This window comes from Pinus tabuliformis, chromosome 3_2, assembly GCF_031772625.1.
Source record: "Pinus tabuliformis cultivar Carrire ecotype Pingquan chromosome 3_2, CPIR1, whole genome shotgun sequence".
Lineage (NCBI taxonomy): Eukaryota > Viridiplantae > Streptophyta > Pinopsida > Pinales > Pinaceae > Pinus > Pinus tabuliformis.
The window spans coordinates 1,211,226,643-1,211,240,707 of NC_142302.1; positions in this window are offsets into that span (position 1 = coordinate 1,211,226,643).

Genomic DNA, 14,065 nt, shown 5'->3' on the forward strand with positions numbered 1-14,065 from the left:
AAGCATCACAGGATAAATGCAAATACTATTTTGCTAAATTTAGTGATGTGTTTTAGGTTGACACTGATGAACTTGTAGCTGATCAAGATGTAGATTTGGAATTTGGTGAGATTATTAAATGGTTAATGCGAGATTTACCATCTTTTTCAAGTATGAATTATGAACTATGGGCAAAAGAACTAAAAATAGTGCTATGGAAGGTAAATTTACTGGATTATGTTGAAGATGTTATTAATGATAGTGGAGATGCATTAGCATTAAGTCTTATAACATCATTAGATGACAACATCATACTCAGCATAATATATGAATATTGAGAGATTCTTAGTGCAAAATTCTTATGGGATGTTTTAGAAATGAAATACTATTTGAATGAGGGCAATGATGCTGAAGATATTTCTCTCGAAAAGATCCCATATTTGATTGTGAAACTGAAGATGCAATGAAGGGTGATGAATGTGTGTTTGTAACTGAAACTTGTGATGATAAAAACACATCCATTATTGTAGAACTTGAAAGTTTTCCTGATGCAGAAATCAAGTTTGATGAGACTTATATACCTCATGATGAGTGGATCACTTTGATGATTGAAAAACATCTTATTGATGAATTACTGTTTGGTGAGAAGGAAACCCTATCTTCACATACAGATCAAATGCAGTACATGCCTGTAGCAACAAAACTGAGTGAAGACGCTGAAGGCATAACTATGTCAGTAGAATGGGATGAATTAGGGAGAGATGGAGAAATTAAAGCTCTCCTAAAGAAGCAGGAAGTTAAAAGCAAATGTGTTCCTCTTTATAAATCTAACATTGTATTTTGTGCAGATATTGGGAGGCAAGAAAAAGCAATGAAGTTTGAAGAAGAATTGAAGTTTCTTGAAGCATGGCTTGAAACACCATGTCTTGATGAAGTCAACACATAAGTTGCATTAATGAATGATGAAGACATCATCACTGACGTTCAGATGGTTAACACTGAAAATAGTGAGAAGGAAAATTCTCCTATCCAGCCTGCCATAATTCTGAGAAGGGGAAGAATTAGAATTCAAGCTTTCCTTCACAGGGGAAGAAATGAGGTGAAGATACAACACTACCTCGTGGCAAAGAAAGTGAAGATGAAGTCTCATCCACAAATGAACAAGTATGGCCTCTGCTATAAGAAGACAAAAATGAAAGCTTTGTCTTTTACCATTGTAAGCCTCGCTGAGACTGAGACTAGTAGGCGTATGTTATTGTTCAGTACCCTTTCTCCATTAAGGGGGAGTGTCAGAATTAATGGAGAAAGATATAATTAGTTGTTTAAGGATAGGATTGAGACTCTAAGATTAGGTCTCAGATCCTACTATCTAGGGAGTGGTTGAAACCACCATGATTGTGTGAAAGCCTATATGTACTAGGTTGTTCTCTTGATTGATATAGAGCGTGTATGAGTGTTTGTACACTCTCCAAGTTTCTCACATGGAGAGCCATATATGTAATAAACTCTTTTTTATCAATCACAATCATTAAACACAATTCTAGACAAACCTGAACCATCACGAGAAGGAGGTGAGGTGGCGAGCAAGAAGTGGTGCGAAAAGTGCCCTAACCCGACCAGGTCAAAAAGGTAACGGGAGTTAGGAGTATCATTTTAAATCGTATAATATACCCACACATGGGAAGCACTCCAATATTGAATTCAACACCTAAATTAAACATTATCATAGTTCAACACATACATTAAACATGAGACATTTCAGTACATAAATTAAGTAGCAACATATTCCATTACCTAATTTTACCCTAAACATTTAACATTGGCAGGGTATCAACAAAGTATAAATTGATAGGTATAGGGACAAGAAAAATGGTGTTTTCAAAGCAAAGGGAAGCAAGGTATGCTTAACTGAACATTTAGACTTGTTGCCGTTATGGGAATAGGGAAAATGTATCCATCCACAATCACGAGGCTTGCAGAAGCTTAGCCTAGAAGCTTTTGCATTTAAAAAGATTAAACAGAAGAATGAATGCCATAACAATAAAAGTAAATTATTAGTGGATATACTTAGAGTTAGTATTGTTCTTAAAAATGGAATAAGTTGAACTGGTGATTATAAAAGAAACAAAAAGGAAAAAAAATATTCATGATATTGATATAATGAAAGATGTCACACATAAAGTGAAATAAATATATTTTTTTACCACACTTGTATTTCGTGACACAAAACTATTCATGCACCTTTACTTCTATAATGACTTTTCAACACACTATAAAAAAAAATAATTTGGGTAAGACCTCATACCTTATGGTTCTTTGCGAATTAATGCTTTCTTGATTTGACTCTCATAGTAAATCAGGGCAACCATTCAAAATATAACAAAACCATAAAATTTGTTTTGAGAAAATTTATTTGATCTTTCCGTTCATTTCATCCCTTACACTGAATCTTTTCTAACCTGTAATGAAAACCGTAATCTCCTGGAATGCATTTTACACATGAGAATTTATTCAGGTAAATATAGTTTGAAAGAAATTCTTCAACAAGAATGAAGCCGAAATAATCCTTTTTGCGAAGATAAATAAATGAATTTTATGTGTGAAATGCCATAAAATCCCCAGCTAAGGTGCACGTTTAATGGAACCTAGGCATGAGAGTCGTTTAAATCAACATTTATCCTCTCATATCGGGTGGACAATTAGAGGAGGCTTAACATACATTTTTTGACCTGATGCATCCCAACTGTCAATTTTTTTTTAATGAAGGAATTTTTTTCATATTGGGTCGAGAGTTGGAGGGTGTATAAGGCTCCTCCTCCAATTAGTTGACATTCATATGTGTAATGCCAGTCAGCGGAGTCCTCTCGCATAAGTTCGATGTCATATTCTATTTAATAAAATATTTAAACATGATCCTTTGTTTAATACTATAAGTTTTAGTTTAATAAGGTTTTATTTCAATAAAATATGTTTCTTATGTGATGTAAAGTCCTCACGTGAACATTTAAGGTTTTTAATAATTAAACCTGCATTACCCACCTGTCGAATTTAATCATTTTTATTTCATTGTTAGTAATTTGGAACACATAGTAAATTTCATTTCATTAATTCTTAAAAATAAATTCTTACAAGAAATCAAATAAACTTACTAATAAAGGGTTCACTGTTTGTAACGAGATCAGGGGAACAAGACCTTATGTTCCAAAATCAATGTAGGAGAATTAATATTAAAGGAAGATGAGTAATTATACTGGAAATGATTTTACAAATTTCCTTTATTTTCGCTTTATTTTTATATAAAGTAAGAAATGAGGATTTTAGTCCTTAGTTATTTATTCTTGAAGACATAAATTGTAAGGGAAATAAAATATTATGGTAATTGAATAATATATGAATAAATAAATTTCATTTGTTTTTCATTTAATACTACATAAACTATTGAGTTCTATGCTATTAGGTTCACATTTTAAAATATGCATATCTTAGATGGAAGATTGCATGCTTTTGATAGGTTTAGATTTTAAAGAGGGATGTTCTTGTCAAATATATTTAAGTTTGATTTTAAATGAGTAATTATTTGAAATTAATGATGGGATCACAGTAACTTTTTCTTTTGACCTAACATCATAAGACATGTTTCTTTACATTAAATTATGTTATTGTAATTCATTAGTTTAAGAAAATGTACCATGATTGCCTTCTCTTTCTTTTTTTTTCTTTTTTTTTTTGCTGAAGTAAGAGACGACCATTTTATTGACTTAAGAAAGAAAATAATTTACCCCCACCAGGAAGAGGGAGAATTAAACAATGTGCCCTAAAAGCCACTTTTTTTTTTTTTTAAAGAACCATATAGTCCACTCACAAGTAGCCTCCGATGATCTATCCCCTTTTAATCAGATGGTCCACAAACAAAACACGCGGAGTAGTGGCCCGCGAAAAACTCCCTAAACTGCTTGACCAATTATGGCCGTCGATCTTCCCCTTCTAATCCGACAGCTAGTATTCATATCGCGCAGCTTAGAAGCAGGATGAATACCGCACAATGACGATGGTATTCCTTCCTTGATCCCCGCCACGTGTTGCTCTTTGAGTGGCATCACTAGCCTTTCATGAAAACCATCTTTGGGTTTGAAGGCGCCCGATAAAGGTGGTAAACCGTAAGAGGTTTTGACCTTTCAGTCCCACAAACCTGCACGACCATCTGTGGTTGTTGATCTTCCCCCTCCTGATCCTATGACCCCAATCAATATCGTGCATCTCATAAGCTTGAGGAATACCGCGCGATGAGGGCGGTATTCATTCTTCTTCCTCCGCCACACGTCAATTGCTGAGTGGCATCGCATGCCATCCGGGAAAATAGCTTCCTGGTCAAAGGGTGCCCGATGCAGGTGGTATATCCCGAGTAGTTTTTGACTCCGATACTCAACTCTCCTCGTTCCCAATGCATTTCCCAAGGAAGACATGCCCTGAAGCATCGCCTTTTGCTAAAAAACACTAGGACCTGTGTTGGCAGCCATTGTCGATCTTCTCAGTAGCCCATTTCCTCGGAGCTTTTCCTTTTGCGTAGATAGCTCCTTTCCCTATGAATTCCTCTGTCTCGACTTCCAGTAGTGCCCAGGCTAATGTAGACTTTGTTGAAATCTTGAGCAATCCTAAAGTGCACCTCCGCTGAGAATCTATCTAAAGTGAACTTATTCCTCATTTACATAAAGTAAAATGATGTCTCTCTGTCTATTCTGATAGTGTTTCCTATCTATGAGGGCCCGAGATGAGCATTCGTCTCTCACTCTGTCATCTGTTACCTCCTCCCACCAGCAACACATGTCAGTGAGCTTGCTTCTAACTCCCTCATTGGCTATCCAGTCTGCCACTTTGTTGGCTTCCCTACGAACATGCACAAACCTGAGAGTTCTTAGAATACTTAGGTGTGATTGGATTCTTTGGTAGATTTGCAGAAGCTGCCAGTGACCTGAAATTTTCTTGGGTGTTGCTCCTGCGCGACCAAATTAATGACTAACTCCGAGTTAGCCTCTATGACGACATTATGTGTGTTGTGCTTACGCAGTATTTCCAAGCATAGCTGTTAGGCCCCTATACTACTAGTGTAACCGCTTATTGTTATTAGTACAAGCCACTTATTATATTGATGTACCCATGTAGTGCCCATATTGTTACTATTGTGCCCCATAGAAACCCACTATTGTTATTATTGTTCCCCTACATTATTATTGTTATATCGGCTCTAATCATGTTATGACCCCTTAGACTCCTATATATAGAAAGGAGGTCTTTTCATTTGTATCATCCAAGAATTGTTGATTTATGTAATGTAAAGGAGGTTTCCCCCTTGAAGAGGCTGAATTCTAAGGCATTGATCTATCTTTTCTATCTTTTTCTTGAGCTGGTTTCATAACATTTGGTATCAGAGCTTTGCATTCTAGGGTTTCGCTGCTCCAAAAAGGTCATCGTGGAATTTTCGCTATAACTTGTTTTCTGCGACGTTTCAGAAGTTGCAAAAATAACCCATTTGAGAAGAAATCGCGCTGAACCTCGGGTCCAAATTTCAAAGCTTTTCGCACTATATTTGCGGAGATATGATCTGAGGAAGTTGGTCTTTTTGCATACTCCTGAATTACATTCCAAACAGGTGACCTAGGGAAAATCATCATAACTTTCTCTCTGGAGATCAGATTGAAATTTCGTAAGAAGGTACAGAAAGAGGATGGACTTTAGTTTCTTGTATGCATTTTTCAGATCCAAAGGTCAAAACAGTGACTTGTGGCATGTCGTACAAGTTCGCTCTTCTAGAAAGGTCTATAATCAGGTCATCTTGGGAGATTGTGCATAACTCTTTCTTGGAGAATCCAATTTGGATCAGACTAGTGGCATTGGAAAGAGAACAAAGAGGGCTACCACAGGTCACAATTTCAGAACTTAAAGATCCGAAAGTACAGAGTTACAATCACTTAAAGATCGAGCTCCTAAAATTAAGAAAAAGCAAGATGAGGAAGTTTGATGGCAAGGATCCGGTAAATTGGATACTTCAGATGGAGAAATATTTTGATCTACATGGTGTACCACTATTACAAAAGGTATGTATTGCATCTTCATATTTAGAACCAGATCAAATTTTATGGTATGAAGGGCCTTGTTCTCGTAAACAACTTGTTACGTGGTCAATTTTCATGGAGAAAATGATAGCACATTATGAGGATATAAAGAGCAACACCTTCCTTAGAGCAACACCACAACAATTGGAAAGAGTAAAAGGGCTTTGTGACATATTGGAAAGAAAAATTATGGAAACCAGGAAGCATACCCCTCACAACTATAAAGATGGAAGTTTTGTTTCTCCTAGCCTTCCACAACCTACAAGGGTTACACCACAACAATTGGAAGAAAAAAGAGAAAAAGGGCTTTGTTACAATTGTGATAGAAAATGCACTAAAGGTCATAAGTGTGCTGAGAAAAAATTATTTTACATAGAATATGAAGAGGAGGAAGAAAAGGATCAAGAAACATCAAAGGAAGAAGATATACGCCAAGACCCCACCCCAAAGAAAGAAGAAATGAATCAGACCATATCTTGTAAAGCATTGGCAAGAATTACCACTTCTCAAACTCTCAATATAGAAGGACATATCAAGAAGAAAAAGGTGAAAGAAGTGAAAGATCACATCGAGAAAGAGAAAATGAATCCATCCATATCTTGTAATTCATTGGTCGAAATTACCACTCCTCAAACTATCAAGATAGAAGGACATATGAAGAAGAAAAATGTTAAAGAAGTGAAAGATCACATCGAGCATCAAGAAATGAATCCAACCATATCTTGTAAAGGATTGGAAGAAATTACCACTCCTCAAACTCCAAAGATAGAAGGACATATCAAGAATAAAAAGGTTCAAGCAGTGAAAGATCACATTGAGCATCAACAACAAGTTCTCCAAGTTTTAAAGGATAACGCCACTTCGGTGCAAAATCAAACGAAACAACAGGTAGATCAACATTGTAGTGAAAAATGTTTTGATGTAGGTTATTGGGTATTTTTACTGCTACATCTCAAGCAAGCTATTTATGAGAAGGAAATGTTCGCAATACTACATGCACTTAAAAAATGGCGACCTTACCGAATGGGAAGACTCTTCAAGGATGAGGATGTGGAAGCATTGTTTTGTGCTATTTCTATTATCGAACCAGATTGGATAAACGAAGAAAGGGATGAATGGAAGAAGGACGAAGAAGTATGGCCACTTATTCAAAAGTTGCAAAAGATCCCAATTCAAACAATATTGCCAGAAATTGAAGAGGAAGGAAAAATCATATTGGAACCTAGAGCAATCACAGAAAAAAGAACCCGACAGCTACGAAATCAATCAATTTCAGAGTATCTCATCAAGTGGAAGAACTTACCCACTGAAGATTCCACATGGGAGGACAAGAATTTTATACAAAAGCATCAAGAACCACTCAAGCATTGAGGACAATTCTTTTTGAAGGAGAGGGGCATGTTAGGCCCCTATACTACTAGTGTAACCCCTTATTGTTATTAGTACAACCCACTTATTATATTGATGTACCCATGTAGTGCACATATTGTTACTATTGTGCCCCATAGAAACCCACTATTGTTATTATTGTGCCCCTACATTATTATTGTTATGTCGGCTCTGATCATGTTATGACCCCTTAGACTCCTATATTTAGAAAGGAGGTCTTTTCATTTGTATCATCCAAGAATTGTTCATTTATGTAATGTAAAGGAGGTTTCCCCCTCAAAGAGGCTGAATTCTAAGGCGTTGATATATCTTTTCTATCTTTTTCTTGAGCTGGTTTCATAACAATAGCTCCATCACCATGAGCTCAGCCATGTTGTTGGTTGCCTTCCCTAGATAACTATGGAAAATTACCTGTATGTTGCCCTCCTCATCTCTCATGACCCCTCCATACCCTGCATCTCCAGGATTTCCTTTTGAGGCTCCATCTATGTTAAATTTTAAAAAACCTTGTGAAGGGGGTTGCCAGAAAGACTTTCCTTCTGTGTTATGCTTGGTGATCTGCACAGGACTCTGAGGGAGATGTACCTGAAGCTCCAGTTTTTCCAGGATGCTAGCCTCCCTGTTTCCTCTGGGTTCCTAGGAGGAAACACTCCCCAGGATGTGGACAGTCTCCTTGAGTTGCTTGAGGATAAGCTTTATGATGCTGCTCACCAGGCCCAATTTATCTTTGAAAATCCTGTTGTTACACTCCTTCCATACATTCCATATCAAAAACCCTAGCATCAAAGCCCAAGCTGAGTTTATTGTCTCATTATCTGCAAAAAAAATTCCTCTAATTTTTCATCATAACAATGATGTCATTTTCATGCCTGTCTGTCTGCTCAAAGACATCTCCAACCTAGTTCCATAGTGTGGCAGTGAAGGAGAAACTATTGAGGAGATGATTTGTGGTTTCTTCCTGTTGTCCACACAGGTGACATCTTGAGGGGCCAACAAAGCCTCTCTTTCTTAGATTATCCCATGTCAAAATTTTACCTTGTTGAACTAGCCATTTAAATAGTTTGACCTTCATCCAGTGAGGGTTATCCCAGAGTTCTTTCCATGTCTTGTCAGTGCTTGGAGAGTTAAGCCCTGTAGCAATTCTTTTGGCCTCTTTAAGGGTGAAGAGACCCGCCTTATTCCTCCCCCATCGTAATTGATCATCCGAGGTTGAGGTTAAGATTTGCCTCTTTTCCAGAATACCTTGGAGGGCCTTAGCTTGAGTATTCAACATGTTCATCTCATTGTAGACTGGAAGCTTCCATATTCTCCATTTTTCATTGCTCCTTGACTGATCCCAATAGTCACTTACCCTTCTTAAGCCTTTGTTGATGGTATCCATCTGGATACTTGCTAATTCCTCTCTACTGAGATTGCCCTCCTGTTGCCAATTTTCCTCCCAGAACCAGGCCAAATTTCCATTTCTGATTTCCCAGAAACTGTGTTTTTGGACTAAGGCCCTATTCGCCCAGGCTCTGTTCCATACGTGTGAACCTTTTACTTTTCCTATCATTCTTATGAGGTTCATATTTGGCCAATTCATTACATACTTTTGTTTCCAGAGTTTTGGCCAGGGGGCTCGTATTTCCTTTAGCCATCTCCACTAGGCTTTAGCTCCCAGAACTCCATTCAGAATTCCTAGGTCATGCAGACCTAGGCCACTGTGGGATTTAGGCATGCATATCTTTTCCCAAGCCACCAGAGTCCATTTCTTCTTTTCTTCACCTTTCCCCCAGAAAAAGTCTCTTTGAATGTTTCTTAATTGAATACTGACTCCAGTTGGTGCCAGATGGCTGATAGCATATAGATAGGGATGGATTGGAGGATAGCTTTAGTGAGAGTTAGTCTTCCAGCTAGATTTAGGGCTCTGTTTGTCCATTTGCTGACCTTGTCTTTCAATTTATTTAGAATAGGCTCCCAAATGTCCTTAGGTAACAGTTTTTCAGTGAGGGAAACTCCTAGATACTTCGAGGGCAATGAATCTCTTTGAAAGCCCAAAATTCTGGAAAGATTTCTTTGAATGGAAATGTCACTATTGAAAAAGAAGATCTTTGATTTAGTAAGACTTACCTCAGTGCCCGCTACCATTGAAAATTCATACAGAATTTGCTTAAATGCTTTGGCTTCCTTGATTGTGGGAGTGCCTTGAAGCAAAGTATCATCCACAAATTGTTGGTGTGTCACCGTGTCTCCCCCTCGAGTGAGTCTCAAACCTTGAATTCTGCGTCCCCCCTTGGCAGCTCTCATTGCTTTACCCAACCCTTCCATCATGAGAATGAAAAGGAAAGGGGAAAGAGGATCACATTGCCTGAGACCTCTTGTAGGCTTGAAGGTTCTGGAGGGAGATCCATTGAGAAGAATAGAATAGCTAGCAGTAGTAACTAGAGCCATGACCCAACTAATCGAGTTGTAGTCAACGCCATAAGGTTTAAGCATTGCTCTAATGTAAGTCCAGCTAAGTGTTGGGAATAATATTGAGAGGGGGGGTGAATCAGTATTATCAAGTCAAATATTTTCTTTTTCAACCTCAGATCATGTACGCTACTTCAGTTAATTAAACCCGCGTATACAATGAAAACTTATAATTTACTTTATCTTTCAGATGTTGATTGTTAATATGTGTATCAGAACTAAATAACCAGTAACCAGAAACAGTAAAACAGAGCAGAAGACAATCACACACAAGAACACAAGATATAAGGTGGAAACCCAATGTGGGTGAAAACCACCTGCTCCAATTTGTCTCTATCTTCTTTTAATTAGAAACTTCCTTTTACAATGTACTGGTGCAGTCCTTTACCAGTACGCAGGCTGCAACCTGCAGAGAGCTACAACCCTCTCTCATTCTCCAGCTTCTCCTGGAAGGGAGATACAACCCCCTTAGCTCTTGCACTAGCCAAGATACTAGTACGTAAGTGCTGGCCTACAGAAGGCTACAACCTTCTCTTTCTTCCAGGGACCACGTTTCATAAATTTTTAGACTGGATCCACATCAATCAAATATCAATAATTTTTGCATCAACCAATCACCTTTTCACCAATCAAAACTGAATGAAAACAAACACTTCTCTGACAGCTGTACCCAGAACACAGTAACTGTAACCACACACCAATTCTGAACCCAAAGCACTGCAGCAATAAACAAAAACAGCTAGAACATAAATTAAGAGATGTATGCTACTTCACTGTTCAGAAACCTACGTGTATACGCTTCTGTGTCAAAGCCAACCTGCGTATATGCTTCTTTCCCTTACCAAAACAGCGTGTATACGCACCTTAGCTTCACTGAACCTGCGTATAGATCTATAAAGGATAATTTACTCTTTCAAAAATTCAGACACTGATTAGCCCAGATTATCAGATTTATAGATCAAGCATGTGCCACATATAACATATCAAAATCATACAAAGATACTATCATTCAAGCCAAAAGATTATGACCCATCAATAGAACTTATCCTTCTTGGCGCTAAGGTTCCTGCTTCATTCAGATCCAGATCTGCACCATAACCCCAATCACTAATATTTCAGATCTAGCACTTATTAGATATTCAATTAATTCAGATATCCCTTTGCCAAATGATCTCCTTCCCCTTTTATAGTCTTAGGCCTTTCTCAATACTATGGTCAAAAACCATAATAAAACAATACCATGGACCCAATACTTGGGATCAAAACTTCTGACAAGATACCATGGTCCAAAACCATAGGTTCAAATACCAAGGACTAACTACCACAAACCAAAGGTAAGTTTTCCAACTTATATGCGCTTTTCCTTGCGTGAAAGTGCGTGTATACGCATACGCGCCTTTGTAACGTCTAACCATCATGTATACGCATCTTCGTCTAGGTGAACCTACGTATATGCCTTTTCCTTCATTCTGAATGCCTAAACTGAGATCTGTCACCAGAGAGAGTTGCCATCAAGGACAACACCTGTGCCATAGCTCCAAACCTGTGCCATAATGCCAATAATCTCCCCCTTTGGACTTGATGGCAACCCCAAGATCCTCAAAGTCATTATCCCCCTTTGTCATCAAGGGCAAAGGGTTGTGCTCCCGCTGAGTACATGCTGAAATATCTGCCCTGCTATGCTGACCATGCTTTCCCTGACTGTATGAAAGATCTGCAAAAAGATGTTCTTCAAGAAGAACCATGACTTATACATCATAAAAGACCTTCCTATCACTAAAAGACTCAATATATACATCCATCACCCAACCAAGTGGGGATACATCAGAAATTTACATATGTCAACCAAGTACATTACATATTCATCCCAGGCATAGTGGGGAAACCAAAATAGGCCGTTACATGACCTTGACACCATAAAAGAGATACATGACATAGAGACGAAATATCTAAAGCAAGACTTATGAAAGTCACCAATAACTAATAGCAACAGCATCTTGTCAATCACCATTCAGATCAGCAACCAAGATTTCCTTATGTTCTCCCTCTGCCTTTGTTCCACTTGAAAGCAACAACAGCTGTGAACTAGAACCAAAAGCTTCTAAGATAATGCCAACAATGTATCATTAGAAGTTTATCTGCTCCCCCTGAACCAGTGCGAGATGGTCTCTGTGAGACCCATATCAGAATATCTTCAACCAGAGCCTATCCCTACTGGTATCCATCAAACCTCCATATACGCGACTGTATCTGTACAAACCAGCGTATGTACGCGGATCCACCTTAGGAAACTCGCGTACAACCATTTTTCTCTGAAACAGACAATATTTAACAGCAAGATGATGCATCAACTACTCCCAGCTTCTGTCTGAGGTATTCAAAAGTTTCCCTGGGTAGTGGTTTGGTGAGAATATCAGCAACTTGTTCCTTAGAAGGAACATACTCCAATTTGATCTTTTTTTCCAACACTTGTTCCCGGAGAAAGTGATACTTGATCGGTATGTGCTTAGTCTTTGAATGCATGACTGGGTTCTTTGAAATGCTGATTGCACTTGTATTATCACATAAGATGGAGATAGGTGGTGTACAAGTGATTTGAAAATCCTGCAAGGTCTGCATCATCCAAAGGAGTTGAGTGCAGCAAGATGCAGCAGCCACATATTCCGCTTCAGCTGTAGATAAAGCAATCAAACTCTGTTTCTTGCTGAACCAAGATACTAATCTGGAACCCATAAAGAATGCACCACCACTTGTGCTCTTCCTGTCATCCACGCTTCCGGCCGAATCTGCATCTGTATAAGCATGAAGAGTGAGATCTGTATCTCTAGGATACCATAAGCCATAGTTTTGAGTTCCTTGAAGATACTTGAAAATTCTCTTCACTGCTTGAAGATGAGTTTCCTTTGAATTTGCTTGAAATCTTCCAACTATTCCCACTGCATGCATGATGTCTGGTCGGGTAACTGTCAAATAAAGTAGACTTCCAATCATAGATCTATAGGTTGGTTGATGCACTGCTGCTGATTCATCATTTGCACTGAGGCTGCATTTTGTAACCATGGGGGTACATACTGGTTTTGCATCTTCCATGCCATATTTCTTCAAGATCTGCTTGAGATACTTGGTTTGAGACAAAAAGATACCACCTTCATTTTGTTGGATTTTCAATCCAAGAAAATATGTCAGTTCTCCAAGCAAAGACATTTCGAATTCTTTCTACATCACCAAGGCAAAGCTTTGACTCATAGCTTCTTCATTGCTACCAAAGATAATATCATCTACATACACAACAAGTATTAGCAATTTGTCATTTTCAATTTTTATATAAAGATTGCTATCTGTCGATCCCTTTGAAAAGCCTTGTTGATGAAGATACTTGTCCAAATGATAGTACCAAGCCCTTGGAGCCTGTTTAAGACCATAAAGAGCATTTTTTAGTCTGCATACAAGATTTGGATCATTCCCAAGAATGAAACCATCTGGTTGCTCAATGTACACCTCTTCTTCTAAGTCTCCATTCAGAAAGGCTGATTTTACGTTCATTTGAAATACTTTGAACTTCTGAAAGCTTGAGAGAGCAAGGAACATTCGGATGGCTTCAAGCTTACCAACGGGAGCAAAATTTTCTTCAAAGTCTATTCCTTCCTGTTGAGCGTACCCTCAACAAGTCTGGCCTTGTTTCTAATAACTTCCCCATTTTCATTCAACTTGTTCTTGATGATCCATTTTGTTCCTATGAAATTCTTATCTTTTGGTCTAGGGTCCAACTCCCAAGTGTTGTTCTTTTCGATCTGCTCAAGTTCTTCATCCATTGCCTTGACCCAGCATTCATCTTTGCATGCCTCTTTTACATTTTGTGGTTCAGTGGAGGAGAGCAATGCCAAATAGCTTGAGGCTTCTACAATTGTTCTTCTTGTTTGTATACCTGCCTCTTTCTGCCCCAAAATTTGAGATTCTGGATGATTCTTCGGAACGTACCTGGATGGAGTCTTCTCTTCTATCCTTATCTGTTCCTCTGGTGCCTCTTGAGGTTCTTCTTCATCATCAGTCTGATTTGAAGGCTGCTCTTCATCCTCTTCGATATTTTCATAATTTACTTGCCTAGGAATGTTTCCTTCTTCATCAACCACTACATC